Genomic DNA, 17787 nt, shown 5'->3' on the forward strand with positions numbered 1-17787 from the left:
TACAGCAACTTAACATAAAAAGACATCTTAGAAATCACTTATGGAATACTTAAATACATAGAAAACTTACCGCACAATTTTTGAGCAAAGTTGTCTCTCAAAGTGGAAGTGGTCAAATGGTAGAGTTTTAGGGCTGATTGAGTTTCTGATTTTTATCTATACCTTATGCTGTGAAAGAGGAGGGAAAGGGATGATCTTAAGCCTTCTAAAGGTGCTGGACAGTAGCTTGAACCAAGGGGGATATCAGGTTAAGCGAAACAGAAAAGTTCCACTCTTTTTCTCAAGTTAGCCCTGTGACTCTCCTAGGAAGCATCTCTCTCAATTGCATGGATTTTTTGAGTTTTTGAAATAATGCAAGGAGGGCCAGCATGCTATCTATTTATAGAGGACCAAAAGTTGGAGTTTGGTGAAGAAATCAAGCCACGTAGAGTGCTAGAAAGGCTGCTGAAAATCAAGAAAATGTAGCCTCTACTGTTGACAAAAAATCTCTTTCACACTTAAAAGTCAAACTTTTCGTCTGACTAGACTTAACTTTTAATTAGATTGCCTAAACTAAATAAATATCAACTTGTCTAAGTTTTGGAGGCAGTTAGGGCCGGCTGGTCTAAAGATTTTAATTCATTTATGCTAAAAACTTGACAGTTGGATTAATTAGGCACCGATTTTGGACAAAAAGTCAACTGTCACCAAATTGAATTCTGACTTCACATGATTCAAGTATAAACTTTATATATACTATATTGAGTCTTTATAAGCCCTTAAAACATATTTATCATGTCCAAATTTAGAAGTCAAATGTTTAGTAAAAAGTGCCACTTGGCACCAAAATTGTGACGACCTTTTTTTTTTTTTTTTTTTTTTTAATACAAAACATTTGCATAAACATTAATCTCTTAAAATATAAACGGATCTTCACAGTGGCACGACGATATGTCGCAAAGCCAACATATGGTACATACCCCATAATATGTACCTGGTAAATCAGAGTATAACATCTATCTACTATGCAGCGGAAAACATAAACTTAACAGCGAATATCACATCTTAAACATCTATCATAAATTAATCGTAATCAAGAGCCAATATTACATCTATTTATTTAAGTCTTTCCTCAAGTTAAATACATAACATAAATGACTATATACAATAACAAGTGACACAGGCGTCACAAGTTATAAACAAAACCCATAAAACAGAGGAGGCCCATGGTCCCGCAATTACGACCGTCACGGCGAGCTTCGGTCATAATATCCCAAGTGCACATCTACAACACCATCAACTACGATTGGAGTACCTACAGCCAAATGAACATTGTCTATACGATTGTGGGGGTTTGCCACATCCATATAGGTGGAATTATGAGCTCACTGTCTTAGCATAAATAAATATACTAAGACCTCAAAAGTATACTATTCACTAAGTTTTCGCAAAGATCCAACTTTTACTTTTTAGTCATACGTACACTATAACAGCTACCGATTTTATAAACTTTTGTTTGAAAACCCCCATAGCTGATATAGCAAACACTGACTAATAGAAAATATTTAAACATACTAGGCAGCTAAGATTATACGTAGAAGTTCTGTTGTAGAAACAACTACGTACGACCTCACCTATGATAATACTTTGTGGTTTGTTTGCTCAGGTTTACTTAACCCTTAAGTTAGAAAACAATGGCATTTAAATCATGCAACCATTCGATAGAAATATACATAAGCTCTTTTCCATTGAGACTCTTATGCATACTAATACGTCTAGCAAAAAACTACAATATACATATCATGAAAACAGCACACAATTTAAACAATACTATGCATGCTCATGATAGTCTTTTTATTCATTGTGAGGCTTACCCTCTCTTTCATTATTATGAGGCTCACCATATCTTCCATTATTAGGAGGCTCACCCTCTCTTTTATTATATTATGAGGCTTACCCTCTCTTCTGTTAATGTGTTCATGCTTTATGCTTTACAATTCAAACTTTATAACCTACTCTTTGTAAATTATGTTTTCTTCAAACAATAAATCAATCAACATGCATTGTTATCATTCTAATTTATATACTTTAAATCCCAATCGCAGCACACATTCAAACACTTTAAATCAATTCAACTCCTTTCATTCATGCATCATTTCATAACATCATTGATATTATTTGAACATAATTGAAACTACTCAAATCAACCAAAACAGATATATTCAACATACAATTGGTTCGGACTTATAAAACAACATATATATTTTGCAATTCATTAATATATGACAATAATAGTTTCTCAGTGAGTAGAATACTCACCTTGGCTGCATTGGACTCATGACTCGAACATCCCACTGGATTCTAATCATATGGACACAACATTGGAGAACCAATTAAAGTCTCCAATGATGACACGAGCCTGCAAACATTTATGGCGTCAGACTAGCTATTGAATCCCATACTTTATGACACAAATACTACCCACGTGTTCACACGTCGCGTTACCGCTTCTAAGTCTAGTTAAGTATTCTTAACTATTATTAGGTTATCATTTAGGTTAGGTTCTTATGATATCTTTGTTTATTGATACAAATATGTATTTACTATAATTATTAGTTTATCTATTATTGTTATTAACTGTAAGTCTTATAGTTGTTTATTCATTTAAGCTAACTAAGTGTATTTGGCCTATATACATATATATGTATAAACATCTATGTATAAAATGCTTATTAAGCTAAACCTAGTCTCATAAAACACTTACATATTTCACAATACGCATATAGGCACATAAATCATAAAGTTCCAATACTATTTGACTTTAGAGTCTGTTTGGGTATTCCCATAATGCCACTATTTCATATTTGTTGTCATAAGGTTATTTAGACTATTTACCATTTTACGGCATCGACATTTTAACCTTATATTTAATACCTAATCCTTTCTTAAACTCTTTACTTAGTTACTTGGTCTCCCATTACTCAATTAGTACCAAGACTAAGACCTTATCATCTATCACCATAACCTAATACAATATCATAGACAAATGAACTCAATCCCTTCTATAAATGGAAATAGCATGTTCTCTACCAAAACCTCATTACACCAATCAATAACTTAGTTAAGTCAAAGCATCCCCAAGTGAGTCATAAAGTCTCCAACCCTTCCAAAAATCATAGGTCATAGACATAACCAAGTAATCCTACCAACACTCTAAACCACTTAGTAATGTTCACAAGTCAATACAAACCTATAAATAAGTCCATACTAAATTAAAGCCTCAAAACATACTTATAACATTCAAACAACTTCATTCAACCTAAACTTTTCCCAAACCAATAATTAACAATATATCTATAAATATCAAAGTTCACTTCTCTATTAGTCATAAAATCACAAAATCACCATCAAACCAACAATCCATAACATTTCAATACAACTAAAATTACATACTCATCAATATCAACAACAATGGCCAATACAAGAATCACCAAGTCCAAACTTCAAAACACAACCCATAAGCAAACCACACTCTAATCTCAAAATAAATACTCAAATCCCTAGATTTTAACAATTACAATATAGGATCGATCCTCCAACAAATAACCAAGGATTAACTATGATCATTTAACAAACCATACTTTTACCTTCTGTTGCCCAGATAAACAACCCTAGAGGGGGGGTGAATAGGATTGATGGCAAACTTTTGTTTTAATGAAAATTATACTGAATTAAAAAATTCAAACAATATAAGATGCAGTTTAATGTTAAGAATATAAATGTGAGAACAATAATGAAGAGATAGGGAGAGAGAGAGATTCAAACTCAGCGATTTATCGTGGTTCGGTCCACCTGACCTACGTCCACTCCCCAAGCACACCACTTGAGATTTCAATCCACTAAACCAAACTCCTTGCAGGTGGAGTTAAAACCTTTACACTTCAAGAAAACACTACTCTTCTTCACAAGGTGGAAAATCTCCTTCACACCTCACAAGGGTTACACCAACCCTCTTGATACAATTGATTGTGGACCGGGTTTGAGATTTCTCTCACAATGACAATTTTCCTTTTTGAGAACGATATACAAATAAAGCTTTTACAACAATATCTCTCTCACTATAACTCTTGTATGAAATGAACTTGAAGGCTCAAATGAACTTGAATATATGAATGAAAGAATGCTTTGAGTTCTAAGCTTGTTTGTTTCTCACTTGATTGATAATGTTGAAATGAGAACTAAGGTCATGTATTTATAGGTCTAGAAAGAACATAACCGTTGGAGAGAATTTGAATTTTGCTAGCTGATTTTCAAAGACAAAATAATTACTAGCAGAATTTTCAAACTTTAGAATTAAATATTCAAAGACAAAATTATTACTAGCAGAATTTTCAAACTTGAAATCAGATTTTCAAAGACAATATGATTACTAGCAGAATTTTCAAACCTGAAATCATATTTTCTAAGACAAAATAATTTCCAGCAGAATTTTCAAACTTGAAATCTAATTCCTACGTATTTTCGTATTTCAAAAATTCATGTATGTAATGTATGAAGGGTCCTAAGTTCATTCTAGAGTGAGGAGCCTCAGGAGTTCAATCATACAGGAGCTTTACAAGAATACCCTAATAAAATACGGATTCTTCAATCTTTGAGTTCTTCAGTGCTTAAGGGTTTCTTGCTTTGAATTTCAAATGCCTTTGATTCTTTTTGGTCCTTTGAGAAAGTGTGTTCGAATGTTTCTTGCAACTATCATACTTGAAGTATATACATTAGAGTAACAAGATAGAATTTGTTATTATCAAAATATTTGCGACATAATTGGATTGACGCCATAGGGCTAACACCTTCAAAATCCCATATACCACATAACCTAATTTCCGCCCAAGTCCATAACCCATTTCATTATTACACCTTAAAGATCAATGAATATCATATCCAAATAAATCCCTAAATCAGTAGGTATTAATAAATTCAACACAAAGCCAACCTAAACACAACCAATCCACTTAGCACTTCAAACCCACAAGTTCCACAAATAATCCCAAATCAGCCCCCATTCGGTTTTTCTTCCAAAATCACAACTAACAATCATACATTCCCTCAATCGGTAAACATAAAAATAGACGAACTAAATCATGCTTCAAAACCCACGAAATCCATACCCATTTCAGGTATAAACCAAAATAAGAGGGAACCCATAAATTTCCACCCAAAGATAACCCAAAATTTGGATCCATACAAAACTAATAACAGCCCATACAATTTTCTAGTTCTAAGATCAATGGTGTAACGCCCCCAAACCCACTAAGGGTTAGGTTCGTCCATTTATCTTAACTAATATGCTGATTCAAATAAATTAAAATTTTAAAACTCAAGGCTTCAATAAATGCGGAAACGATGATTTCGAAAATTTAATTTTTAGAGATTCAATAACTGAGAATTTAAAGAAAAGCTAAATTTGTTGTGCAAGTGCACCTGTTAAGGTAACATAATGCAATGTTCTAATGCATTCCTAGATCCCATCCCGGCCGCCTAGGTTGCTCTGCTCATAACCTGAAAACAAAAACAAATAAGGGGTGAGCAAAAAAAATGCTCAGTAAGGAAATCCTCAACCATAAAACAGTTGAGTTAAATTCTTTTCTTTAAAATCTCCAAAATAATTTAATTATCCGATGCAGTTCAAAGCATAAATATCACTTATCACTGTTTACAAAAGATAATCTTCTTTAAAAGAATTCTCTCTTAACACATGGAATCCGAAACAACTGTCCAAACTTCTTGTGTCATATCATTTATCAATTTGAAATTCAACTCTCAATAACCAGGTTAAAACCCATTATTTTATACACAAGATATAATATATGCTTGAAACCAATCATTTCTCATAATAGGGCCCCTGTACACCATTACGCCCTGTGTAAAAAGGGTTGCGCGGTCTTTGCTGTGACCTCGGGCAGGTAATACTGTTTACCTGTGGCCACAGGCCCTGCCCCCGTCAGCTAATTAATTGAAGTGCACTTAGCATGACATAGAGACGGATTACCGCTTTCTCAACGTTCTTCAGCGGGTGCGCTTCCATCTCAAGCAACGGTACCGAGCTTAATCTCTGTAAATCTCTATAACTATCTCTGGGGCCAAAATAATAATCTCCTCCACACATGTGCCTCATTTATAAAAATCTCATTCTCACAAATTATTCTTATTCCTTTGATAACTCTGGAGGCCACGTGTGGGGAGAGTTTTGCTCTTATTTTCTCATTCATTTCAAAAAGCTGTAATTTCCCGTCTCGGGGACATTTATATCAACAACTTTCATCTCAAAACTATTTTTAAAACAGTCCTTCATACATCAATATAACTTTGAAATATAGAATGAGAACCATTAATTGCAATTATACAAATAAAAAGATAAATAATAAGACATGAATTAATTTTAGAAGGGGTAGAGGATCCCTTACTTGGACTTTCCATTAGCATCGGGATCAAGCTTTTACCTAATAAAACACAAGGATGAATTTAGTGGAGCGTTCTGATATTTCAATTTAAGACTTAAACTAAATTATCTTATGTGTACATTCTACATGATGTGTGACTATAATTCTCCAAGTTGTACTGCTCATGAATATAAAATCTCTAACCCAATTCACTGCAGATATCTGAAATCACTAATTTATGACTTCTCTTGAAACTCAAAAATAATCTAACTAACGCCACAACCTTAGTGAACTAAATCCTCAATAATCAGTAATTTTAATCATAAAAAGTAAGAAATCATTCGACCTATTCACAGAAATTCCCAAAATGAACTTTCTTAAATCCTCAAATCCATAGCTCAACACTCCATAAATATACACCCAATCAACTGACAGTAGAACCCCCAAAATCATAATCCAACCAAACCCCATCATTAGTCAATAAAATCCCCTAATCAATCCATAGAAAACTCCCATAAATCATAAAATCCTAATTTCACAATAATCCAATCAATCCACAAAATAAACCATCATAGGTTGTTAGAAATTACCCCAAGGATCCTTCACCGGAAAAGCCACCGACTTCGTCGGAAAAGCCACCGGAAAACGTACAGGAAGAACCGGGTCTTCCTCTCGGGTCGTCGGGTCACCGGGTTGGGTTTTTGCCCGGGCCTGCTCGTCGACCCACCGGAATTCCAGCTTCTGATACGCCGGAAATCGGACTCTAGACCACCTCTGGCGACGACCCTGAAAGTCGGGTCTCCCTCGTTCACTGCTCGGTCTGGGTTGCACAGTTCAGTGGGTTCACGGGTTACGGGTAAACTCTCTCACAGCCTCTCGTTCACTCACTGATTTCTCCTTCTACTTCTCTCTACTTCTCTCAGTTCCTGCCCCCCTTTAGTACTCGGTCTTTATCGTTGAATATTCCCTCTCCTTCAGCTCACATCTCTCTTACTCAGTCTCACTTTCTCTGTGTCTCACTGAGCTTCGGTGAAGAAGAACAGCAGGAGAAAGAATATAAAGAAGAAAAATAATGAGAAGGGAGAAGGTGCTTAGGAAAAGAAATAATAAACTAAAGAAAAAGAAGGAAGACAAAATGATGATGACCACATCATCCGAAATCATGGAGGAACAAGTTGGTTACTACAATATAATTTTTTTATTATTAAAGAAGAGTGGGAGAGGATAAGAAAGAAATGGGAAGGAGGAAGGTGCGGGAAGATAAGAAAGAGGGGAGAAAAAGAATAACTAATTAAATAAAAGGTGAAGACAAAAGAAGAAAGAAAGGAAAAGAAATGAAGAAGGGAGAAGACAAGAAAAGAAAGAAAATAAATATAATAATAAAAAGGTAATCAACTTGCTTGCAAGTTGTTTACTTTTTTATATATTATTAATAAATTATATATATATATATATATATATAAATTGGGATATTACAATCTTCCCTCCTTAAAAGGATTCCGTCCTCGGAATTCAAAATCAACTATAAAGTTTCCCTAAACAAAGAAACTAAAGCATATTTCATATTATCTTCTATTGTTGAAATTCCATCTACTTCTTTCAGAAATAAACTTGTTATAGACGAAAACCTCGACCATGATAAGCGGCTGTTCTATTCCTTACAAAAAGGGTGTAAGAAAATAATGCTTTATATAGTACCATGATCTATCTTATGAGTCGATCTACCGACTAAGGTAGATGTACCAACCTTTACTCGATATTGTCTGGCAGATCTGCGTATACTTCTTCATATACCTTGTCGAAGAAACAAGAGAGTATACTCGTACTTGAGCGGTGTCACATACTCATAAAGTGTATTCATCCGATAAGGTCTCACCTAACTTAGATTCAGTCTTCTACCTTAAGAATACGTAACTCTGACCTTGCTATCCGATGTTCCCAAAGAAAAGTCTTTCATCTTGTGTTATTGAAATTCCACCTCCCAAAACTAGGGAAGAATCTTATTCAAAGTTCAACGTCTCGATAAAAGGCCGTGCTTACAAATCCTTAGGGGTTGAAATTCCTTTCCATTAGAAAATCCTTAAACGTTATTACTAAATCCAACTGTTCCTATCCTCAAGTAAGACAGTCTTAATTCTTCAAACCTCAAAACATATATCATATCATTCATAACTATCCTTAATATCATGACAAAGGTATAAAGGCTTAAGATCAGGTCTTGTAATCATGATTTCTTTTGACAACAAAAAGTGTGTAAGACACTATCATTTCAAATCTTTTCTCCAATCATAGGTAAACCTCAAATTATAAATCAGGCAATATCCTTGCATTCCATTGCAAGATTTAACCTCGAAGTATACATCAATTAATCATCAACGGTATACTTAATATCTATTAAAGATGCAGAAATTCTAAGATCGTCAAGTATGAACATCAAGTCTGTAAATCAGCAAATTTCAAAATCTAAGGCTTAACCTTAAATAACATAATCAGTTTCCTTAATCATATTAACTGATATATAATTGATTCCATTTGCTGCCATGTAGCATTTCTCACTTTTCTAAAATCAACTAGGCATCAATATCAGAAATGCATCGAAACCTAGTCTCCACATTTGACCTTACCAATCATCATGATTCTGGTCAGAAAGAATATTAACAGTATTATCCCATAAAAATTATTTTGGTCTAAATAAACCTCAAAATGGGATTTAATCATAACACATCGTTTTCCAACAATAATTATGCAAATCATATTCCTATAACACCAAAAATTCTTCCAATAACAAAATCATATATTGTCAGTTCCATGATTTAGAATCATCTTAAAATATAAACTTATCACCAAAATCCGTAATCACTGGCTGCTATCATGGAATTGATTATTAAACCTTTAAACCTCAAACTCATCCCATATTACTCAGATTGGAAATCTTTCTTTAGAATCCCGACAGTTCATCAAAATTTCAATATACTCAAAAGTACTCGAATCATCCAAAACATATCATATTCATTCTTCCAAACATCATTATGATTGAAAATCTAAACATCATTTAAGAAATTCTCATTACAGGAAAAACTTCTTGTATAACATTTCCCTTTTGTGATGATGCTTTCTGATAATCTTGGTGGAGAGCTTGCCAAATGAGAACATGGAAGCCTCAAAGGAGAGAAAGATGGGGAAAGATGAAGAAAGCAAAGAAGGCGAGGCAAGCAATCAGGAAAAGATATGAGTGCGGTACTCATATCGTAGTGCTCTCTCTCTTCTGTCACAGATCGCCATCACCGGATTGAGAGTAGATGCCAGAAAAGCTTATGGTGACGAGAAGGAAGAGAAGGTCTTGCATGATCAAGAATAATCTTGCTTCTGGATAGCATGATCAAGAATAGTCTTGCTTCTGTGTCTGTGAATCAGGTTGTGATGCTGCATTTTTCTTGATTTAGGCTTGAGGTGGTGATGCTACATCTTTCTTCTCAAGTAGTGATGATAGGCTCAAACCAGAAGAAAAATGAGAACATGGAAGCCTCAAAGGAGAGAAAGATGGGGAAAGATGAAGAAAGCAAAGAAGGCGAGGCAAGCAATCAGGAAAAGATATGAGTGCGGTACTCATATCGTAGTGCTCTCTCTCTTCTGTCACAGATCGCCATCACCGGATTGAGAGTAGATGCCAGAAAAGCTTATGGTGACGAGAAGGAAGAGAAGGTCTTGCATGATCAAGAATAATCTTGCTTCTGGATAGCATGATCAAGAATAGTCTTGCTTCTGTGTCTGTGAATCAGGTTGTGATGCTGCATTTTTCTTGATTTAGGCTTGAGGTGGTGATGCTACATCTTTCTTCTCAAGTAGTGATGATAGGCTCAAACCAGAAGAAAAATTTTGGCTTTCAAAGTGTGAAGGGTTGAGAGCTGAAAGGTGTGCTTTGCAAGGGAGAAGATGAGTGAATTTATAAAGGAGATTTGAGAGGAAATAGGTGCGAGTGATGCTGTCAGTGAGTCACATTTTCTCCATGCCTTTCTAGAAATGCTCCTCCGCATGCGCATGATGAGACAGGTGAGGCGAGTAATCCGGGAGAAGATATTGAGTGAAACCGGGATTCGAGAAAAGTGAAAGGTGAAAGTTTGAAAAAGAGGGAAAGAGCTCACCATTCGAGGACTGTCTGTCAGTGATAGTTGCGGCTACGCTCAAAATGACGACTTTTAGACTGTATCTTGTCCACTGAATATTTTCTCTTTCCTTTTCTGTTCGAATCCTCCAAGGAATAGCTCCATTTCTTTCCTTCCTCCATCAGAGTTCTTTGAAGAATATCTTCATTTTCTTAGTTTTTCCCAAAATGGCTTCTTCCTGTTCTCAAAATAATTTTGATCTGAATGCTGTGCCTGAAGTACAACCAGAAATTTGGCACCCATCATTCCTATCTCAAAAAGGTGATCTTACCACTAATGACTCTATGATGCTAGATGGTGCAATTGTTACATCAGTGGCTAAATGCATCATTACACCACGAGATGAAAAGTTATTGGCAGAAAAGACTGATGCTGAAGCCATTAATGACTCCATGGCATTTAGTATCCAGGGTACTGCTACAGTTTCCAATATGGCTCGACGTCTGCAAGTTAGAGGGAATGAGGTTCGAGCGCTAAGAACTCAAGTTTTGATTTTACAGCGTTTGTTGATAGACTCTAGGCGAAGGAATAAAGATCTTCAGCAAGAAAATAAAGAGCTGAAGAAAGTTGTAGATTCATATGCGAATGACTTGGGAAAGAGATATACCGATTTGGAGCAGAACACCAACCGTCTTCGAGAACAACACAAGGATCTCTTGCTTGAAGTCCAAAATCTTAGGGTTTTTCGCCCAGAAACTTAGCCAGGTATTCTATTTGATCTAGCAATTTATTCACAAAAATGAATAACTAACTGCAGTATTATGTAATACCTGTAGGTCTAAGCATACCAAACTCTCTACGGATGGTGCAGAAAGATCCTGTTGCAAGTCTACTGTATTCCTTCCATCAGATGCAATCGATCTTGTTAAGGGTTGTAAGGAAAGAAGGTTTTCAAACTCTTCTTGTTTAAAAACTTTATAGCACTATGATCTTTCTCTTATCTTGCATATGTACTATTATCCTTATAGGTCAATGGATTTAGCCCTAACATCAATCCAATTCAATTATGACATTGATCAATCCTCAACTATGATAATTAGAGCGTTTCTCAAACTTAAGATCTTCCGAAAGTTTCACCCTATCATATGGATTATCTTATCCTCTAGAAAACGCCAAACATTCCTAAATTAATAAATTCTAACTTCACTAAAGTTATCAGATCATAAGACTATAATTGCTCCAAAGATCATCAATTTATTGAATCAACTTATTTCCTTATATGTCCTTAAAACACATGAATCAGAAATCTATAGATCAAATATCCATCTCCAAAAGGATACCAGATTCCAGATCATAGATATCTTTGTTTACATCCTCGAGTAAATCAAGAAATCTCAAACTTCAATATTAATCACTAAGCACATAAAATATCTACGTGATGCTTAATATATTTATTGACTTAATATCCATAAATCTGCCAAGTTATTAAGCATCCGAATTTCTATAATCTTTATCTCTAAAAGCATTTCATAAATCATGACTATACCTCAAAGTGTGGTGATCATCAATACCTAACCATCCAAAACAATTTGGTCTATAACCGATACAATTTGCTATTCCTCAAGAAAGATTGTACAACTTAACACTTAGGTAAACAGGTCTTGAGAACTTATCCCACTTTGTTATCGATCATAGTTTGTACCCTAATATTAGTTCCAACTTAGAGACCTCAAATTTAATAAAACCAATCTTATGGTCCACAAAGTCAATCTGCTATGATGCAAAATCCTATTCGCTCTCTAGATCTTATAGAAGTTAAACTCTAAAAAGATCCACTCCTACAGTCCATAGGGCAAGATGCTCTGCATTGATATTCAGTGTCCACTCCACCACCGCCGCTTTGTTGACGAGTTCCGTTATATTTCCAATTTCGAATGCAACCACTTGATTCGTGATCCTTGGCTGTAAGCCCCTTTCAAACTTTCTTGCCTTTAGGTCTTCCGTGGGTACTAAGTACGGCGCGAACCTTGATAGTTCTATGAACCTTGCTGCATATTGCTCCCCTGTCGACGACCCTTGCACCAGGTCTGTAAATTCTTGTGCCTTAGCCAGTCGAACTGACTGAGGAAAGAAGCGTTCCAGGAATGCATCTTTGAAGTTCTTCTAGGTGATTGGTACGCCTACGCCTACCTGTTGTTGCAGGTGGTCCTTCTTTGGTGTCCACCAACGTTCTGCTTCAGCTGTTAACTTGAAAGTAGCATAGCTGACCATCTGTTCATCCGTACAACACATAACCTCCATTAGCTTCTCCATCTGCAATACCCAGTTCTTTGCAGCTACCGCATCCGGAAGTCCTTCAAAACTAGGGGTGGTTGCTTATTGAATTGTTCAAAGTACAAACCCGTTGTTCTCCTTCATTCTGTCTCACCTCTCGGTTAGTATTTGCACCCATCTTCAGTAGGTCCACCAGTTGAGCAGCCAAAGCGGTCAAAGTCTCGGGGTTTCCGTTCGGCGCCTGGTTTCCCGCATTTTCGCTATTCTCGTTCTCAGGGAGATTTCCTTGGTCGCGAGTGTGGGGTGCCATCTTTACAATCAATGTTATAAGTGTTAGTGTTAAACAAAAAAAAAAAAAAAAAAAAAAAAAAAAAAAAAAAAAAAAACAAAATAGGGAATGATTCCCTAGCACTGAATATAAGACAAAAGGGGCTAACTCTGCTAGGCCGGAATGTGATTTCCCATTACCCCACTAAGTCTATCTTAATGATCTAGCTCGTAAAGTCTACAGAACCTTATAACCTTTGCTCTGATACCAAAACTGTAACGCCCCCAAACCCACTAAGGGTTAGGTTCGTCCATTTATCTTAACTAATATGCTGATTCAAATAAATTAAAATTTTAAAACTCAAGGCTTCAATAAATGCGGAAACGATGATTTCAAAAATTTAATTTTTAGAGATTCAATAACTGAGAATTTAAAGAAAAGCTAAATTTGTTGTGCAAGTGCACTTGTTAAGGTAACATAATGCAATGTTCTAATGCATTCCTAGATCCCATCCCGGCCGCCTAGGTTGCTCTGCTCATAACCTGAAAACAAAAACAAATAAGGGGTGAGCAAAAAAAATGCTCAGTAAGGAAATCCTCAACCATAAAACAGTTGAGTTAAATTCTTTTCTTTAAAATCTCCAAAATAATTTAATTATCCGATGCAGTTCAAAGCATAAATATCACTTATCACTGTTTACAAAAGATAATCTTCTTTAAAAGAATTCTCTCTTAACACATGGAATCCAAAACAACTGTCCAAACTTCTTGTGTCATATCATTTATCAATTTGAAATTCAACTCTCAATAACCAGGTTAAAACCCATTATTTTATACACAAGATATAATATATGCTTGAAACCAATCATTTCTCATAATAGGGCCCCTGTACACCATTACGCCCTGTGTAAATAGGGTTGCGCGGTCTTTGCTGTGACCTCGGGCAGGTAATGTTGTTTACCTGTGGCCACAAACCCTGCCCCCGTCAGCTAATTAATTGAAGTGCACTTAGCATGACATAGAGACGGATTACCGTTTTCTCAACGTTCTTCAGCGGGTGCGCTTCCATCTCAAGCAACGGTACCAAGCTTAATCTCTGTAACTATCTCTGGGGCCAAAATAATAATCTCCTCCACACACGTGCCTCATTTATAAAAATCTCATTCTCACAAATTATTCTTATTCCTTTGATAACTCTGGAGGCCACGTGTGGTGAGAGTTTTGCTCTTATTTTCTCATTCATTTCAAAAAGCTGTAATTTCCCGTCTCGGGGACATTTATATCAACAACTTTCATCTCAAAACTATTTTTAAAATAGTCCTTCATGCATCAATATAACTTTGAAATATAGAATGAGAACCATTAATTGCAATTATGCAAATAAAAAGATAAATAATAAGACATGAATTAATTTTAGAAGGGGTAGAGGATCCCTTACTTGGACTTTCCATTAGCATCGGGATCAAGCTTTTACCTAATAAAACACAAGGATGAATTTAGTGGAACGTTCTGATATTTCAATTTAAGACTTAAACTAAATTATCTTATGTGTACATTCTACATGATGTGTGACTATAATTCTCCAAGTTGTACTGCTCATGAATATAAAATCTCTAACCCAATTCACTGCAGATATCTGAAATCACTAATTTATGACTTCTCTTGAAACTCAAAAATAATCTAACTAACGCCACAACCTTAGTGAACTAAATCCTCAATAATCAGTAATTTTAATCATAAAAAGTAAGAAATCATTCGACCTATTCACAGAAATTCCCAAAATGAACTTTCTTAAATCCTCAAATCCATAGCTCAACACTCCATAAATATACACCCAATCAGCTGACAGTAGAACCCCCAAAATCATAATCCAACCAAACCCCATCATTAGTCAATAAAATCCCCTAATCAATCCATAGAAAACTCCCATAAATCATAAAATCCTAATTTCACAATAATCCAATCAATCCACAAAATAAACCATCATAGGTTGTTAGAAATTACCCCAAGGATCCTTCACCGGAAAAGCCACCGACCTCGCCGGAAAAGCCACCGGAAAACGTACAGGAAGAACCGGGTCTTCCTCTCGGGTCGTCGGGCCACCGGGTCGGGTTTTTGCTCGGGCCTGCTCGTCGACCCACCGGAATTCCAGCTTCTGATAAGCCAGAAATCGGACTCTAGACCACCGCTGGCGACGACCCTGAAAGTCGGGTCTCCCTCGTTCACTGCTCGGTCTGGGTTGCACAGTTCGGTGGGTTCACGGGTTACGGGTAAACTCTCTCACAGCCTCTCGTTCACTCACTGATTTCTCCCTCTACTTCTCTCTACTTCTCTCAGTTCCTGCCCCCCTTCAGTACTCGGTCTTTATCGTTGAATATTCCCTCTCCTTCAGCTCACATCTCTCTTACTCAGTCTCACTTTCTCTGTGTCTCACTGAGCTTCGGTGAAGAAGAACAGCAGGAGAAAGAATATAAAGAAGAAAAATAATGAGAAGGGAGAAGGTGCTGAGGAAAAGAAATAATAAACTAAAGAAAAAGAAGGAAGACAAAATGATGATGACCACATCATCCAAAATCATGGAGGAACAAGTTGGTTACTACAATATAATTTTTTTATTATTAAAGAAGAGTGGGAGAGGATAAGAAAGAAATGGGAAGGAGGAAGGTGCGGGAAGATAAGAAAGAGGGGAGAAAAAGAATAACTAATTAAATAAAAGGTGAAGACAAAAGAAGAAAGAAAGGAAAAGAAATGAAGAAGGGAGAAGACAAGAAAAGAAAGAAAATAAATATAATAATAAAAAGGTAATCAACTTGCTTGCAAGTTGTTTACTTTCTTATATATTATTAATAAATTATATATATATATATATATATATATATATATATATATAAATTGGGATATTACAAATGGGTTGGGTGAAATTACAAGGAAAAGCTATAGATTTTACCTTCCTTGACACCCATGGTCAGAAACTCCATTTTTCCATCTCCATCTTCCTCAACGGCCGGATCCTTCTTCTTTTCTCAAACTCTGCATCATCACTCTCAAGCTTCGGTCTCTCTCAACGTGTGTGTAAGACGGGGTGAAGGAGAAAAGGGGAAGAGGAGGGCAGCGTGCGGAATGGAGGAGAAGAGGGGAAGAAAGAAGAAAGAAAATGAAAAGGAAGAGGAAAAGGAACGTGCATGAGGGGAGAGAGAGAGAGAGAGAGAGAAAAGAAAAGAAAGGAAAAGAAAGAGAAGAAGAAAAAGAAAAAGAAAATAATGAGGGATAGGGTGACACATGTCACCCTGTGAGTGGTTGGGTGGAGATAATGTTATCTCCACCTAGCCAACCGTGTGCTGACACGTGGTAAGAGGAATCTCCTTTTATTTTTAAAGCCCCCAGCTTTTATGAATCATTACAAGACCCCACTAATTTAAAGATCCTATCTTTTGACAATTAATATTTAACCCTACATTTAATCTAACCATATTTCATCAATAAAATTAATTATTAATTTCATTAGGACACATTATTATTCTAACTCTATTATTTTATCTTAGATTTATTTTATTTCTATAATACAAGTATTATCACCAAGAACATAATTATTAGTCCCATCTATTTAATAAATAAAATTTATTAACTGTCAAATGTCCTATTTATTTTCTTGGTCTTTACAAAAATAGTCAACTAGAAATTTTACCATGTGATAGGTATTTCTATTGTGAGCATAATGGGCTTTGAATTGACTAAATCTGAGTTTGTTTGACTTGTTTTTGGTTCAGACACATCTCTCTAAACCATCTCTCTTTTGCATGGATGTTTGAGTTTTTGAAATAATGTAAGGAGGGCTAGCATGCTGTCTATTTATAGGGGACCAAAAGGTGGGGTTTAGTGAAGAAATCAAGCCATGTAGAGCGCTAGAAAGGCTGCTGAAATTCAACAAAATGATAGCCTCCATTGTTGACAAAAAGTCTCTTTCATACTTTAAAGTTCTACTTTTCATCTAACTAGACTTAGCTTTCAACTAAATTGCCTAAACAAAATAAATATAAACTTGTCTCAGTTTTGGATGCAGTTAGGGCCAGCTGGTCTGAAGATTTTAATTTATTTATGCTAAAAACTTGACACTCAGATTAATTAGGCATCGGTTTTGGCCAAAAAGTCAACTATCGCCAAATTAAATTCTGACTTCACAGGATTCAAGTATAAACTTTATATATACTATATTGAGTCTTTATGAGCCCTTAAAGCATATTTATCATGTTCAAATTTTGATGTCAAATGTTTAGCAAAAAAAGCCATGGCACCTGAATAGTCAACTATGAATCTAAAAAGTCAACCAGTGGTTTTCACTAAATTTTACCATGTGATAAGTATTTTTATTGTGATCATAATGGGCTTTGAATCGACTAAATCTGAGTTTGTTCAACCTATTTTTGGTTCAAACATCTCTCTCTAAACCATCTTTCTCTTTTGCATTGATCTTTGCATTGATTTTTGAGTTTCTGAAATAAATCAAGCCACGTAGTGTAACGCCCGGTAATTTCAAGCTCTTAAAAAATCATTGATATTGTTGAGGAGACAATATCCATAAGTTTTTATAAGAAAACTTAAAGTTGTTTTGAAAACTTAAAAGATCAAAACCTAAAAACCCTTAAAAACCTAAAAGTAACATTTAAGCTTTAAACTTTGATTGAACCAAAAATAGGTCAAACAGACTCAGATTTAGTTGATTCAAAGAC

The 17787-nt window shown here is 35.4% G+C and overlaps 1 long non-coding RNA gene across 3 annotated transcripts; it reads right to left on the reverse strand.

Moving 5' to 3' along the window:
• Nucleotides 1–1037: 1037 nt before the first annotated feature.
• On the reverse strand, nt 1038–16261 carry LOC133865522 (uncharacterized). Of its 3 annotated transcripts, none has more exons than XR_009899760.1 (8): nt 16008–16261; nt 15065–15493; nt 14499–14534; nt 7007–7440; nt 6441–6476; nt 5458–5535; nt 2299–2398; nt 1038–1315 (listed from the first exon to the last, which is right to left on the reverse strand). It is a non-coding gene; the product is annotated as an uncharacterized LOC133865522 (long non-coding RNA). The 3 variants fall into 3 exon arrangements; XR_009899762.1 differs by having other exon boundaries at nt 15065–15498; XR_009899761.1 differs by lacking the exon at nt 16008–16261 and having other exon boundaries at nt 15065–15559.
• Between the last annotated feature and the right edge of the window lie 1526 nt (nt 16262–17787).

This window comes from Alnus glutinosa, chromosome 4 (assembly GCF_958979055.1).
Source record: "Alnus glutinosa chromosome 4, dhAlnGlut1.1, whole genome shotgun sequence".
Taxonomy (NCBI): domain Eukaryota; kingdom Viridiplantae; phylum Streptophyta; class Magnoliopsida; order Fagales; family Betulaceae; genus Alnus; species Alnus glutinosa.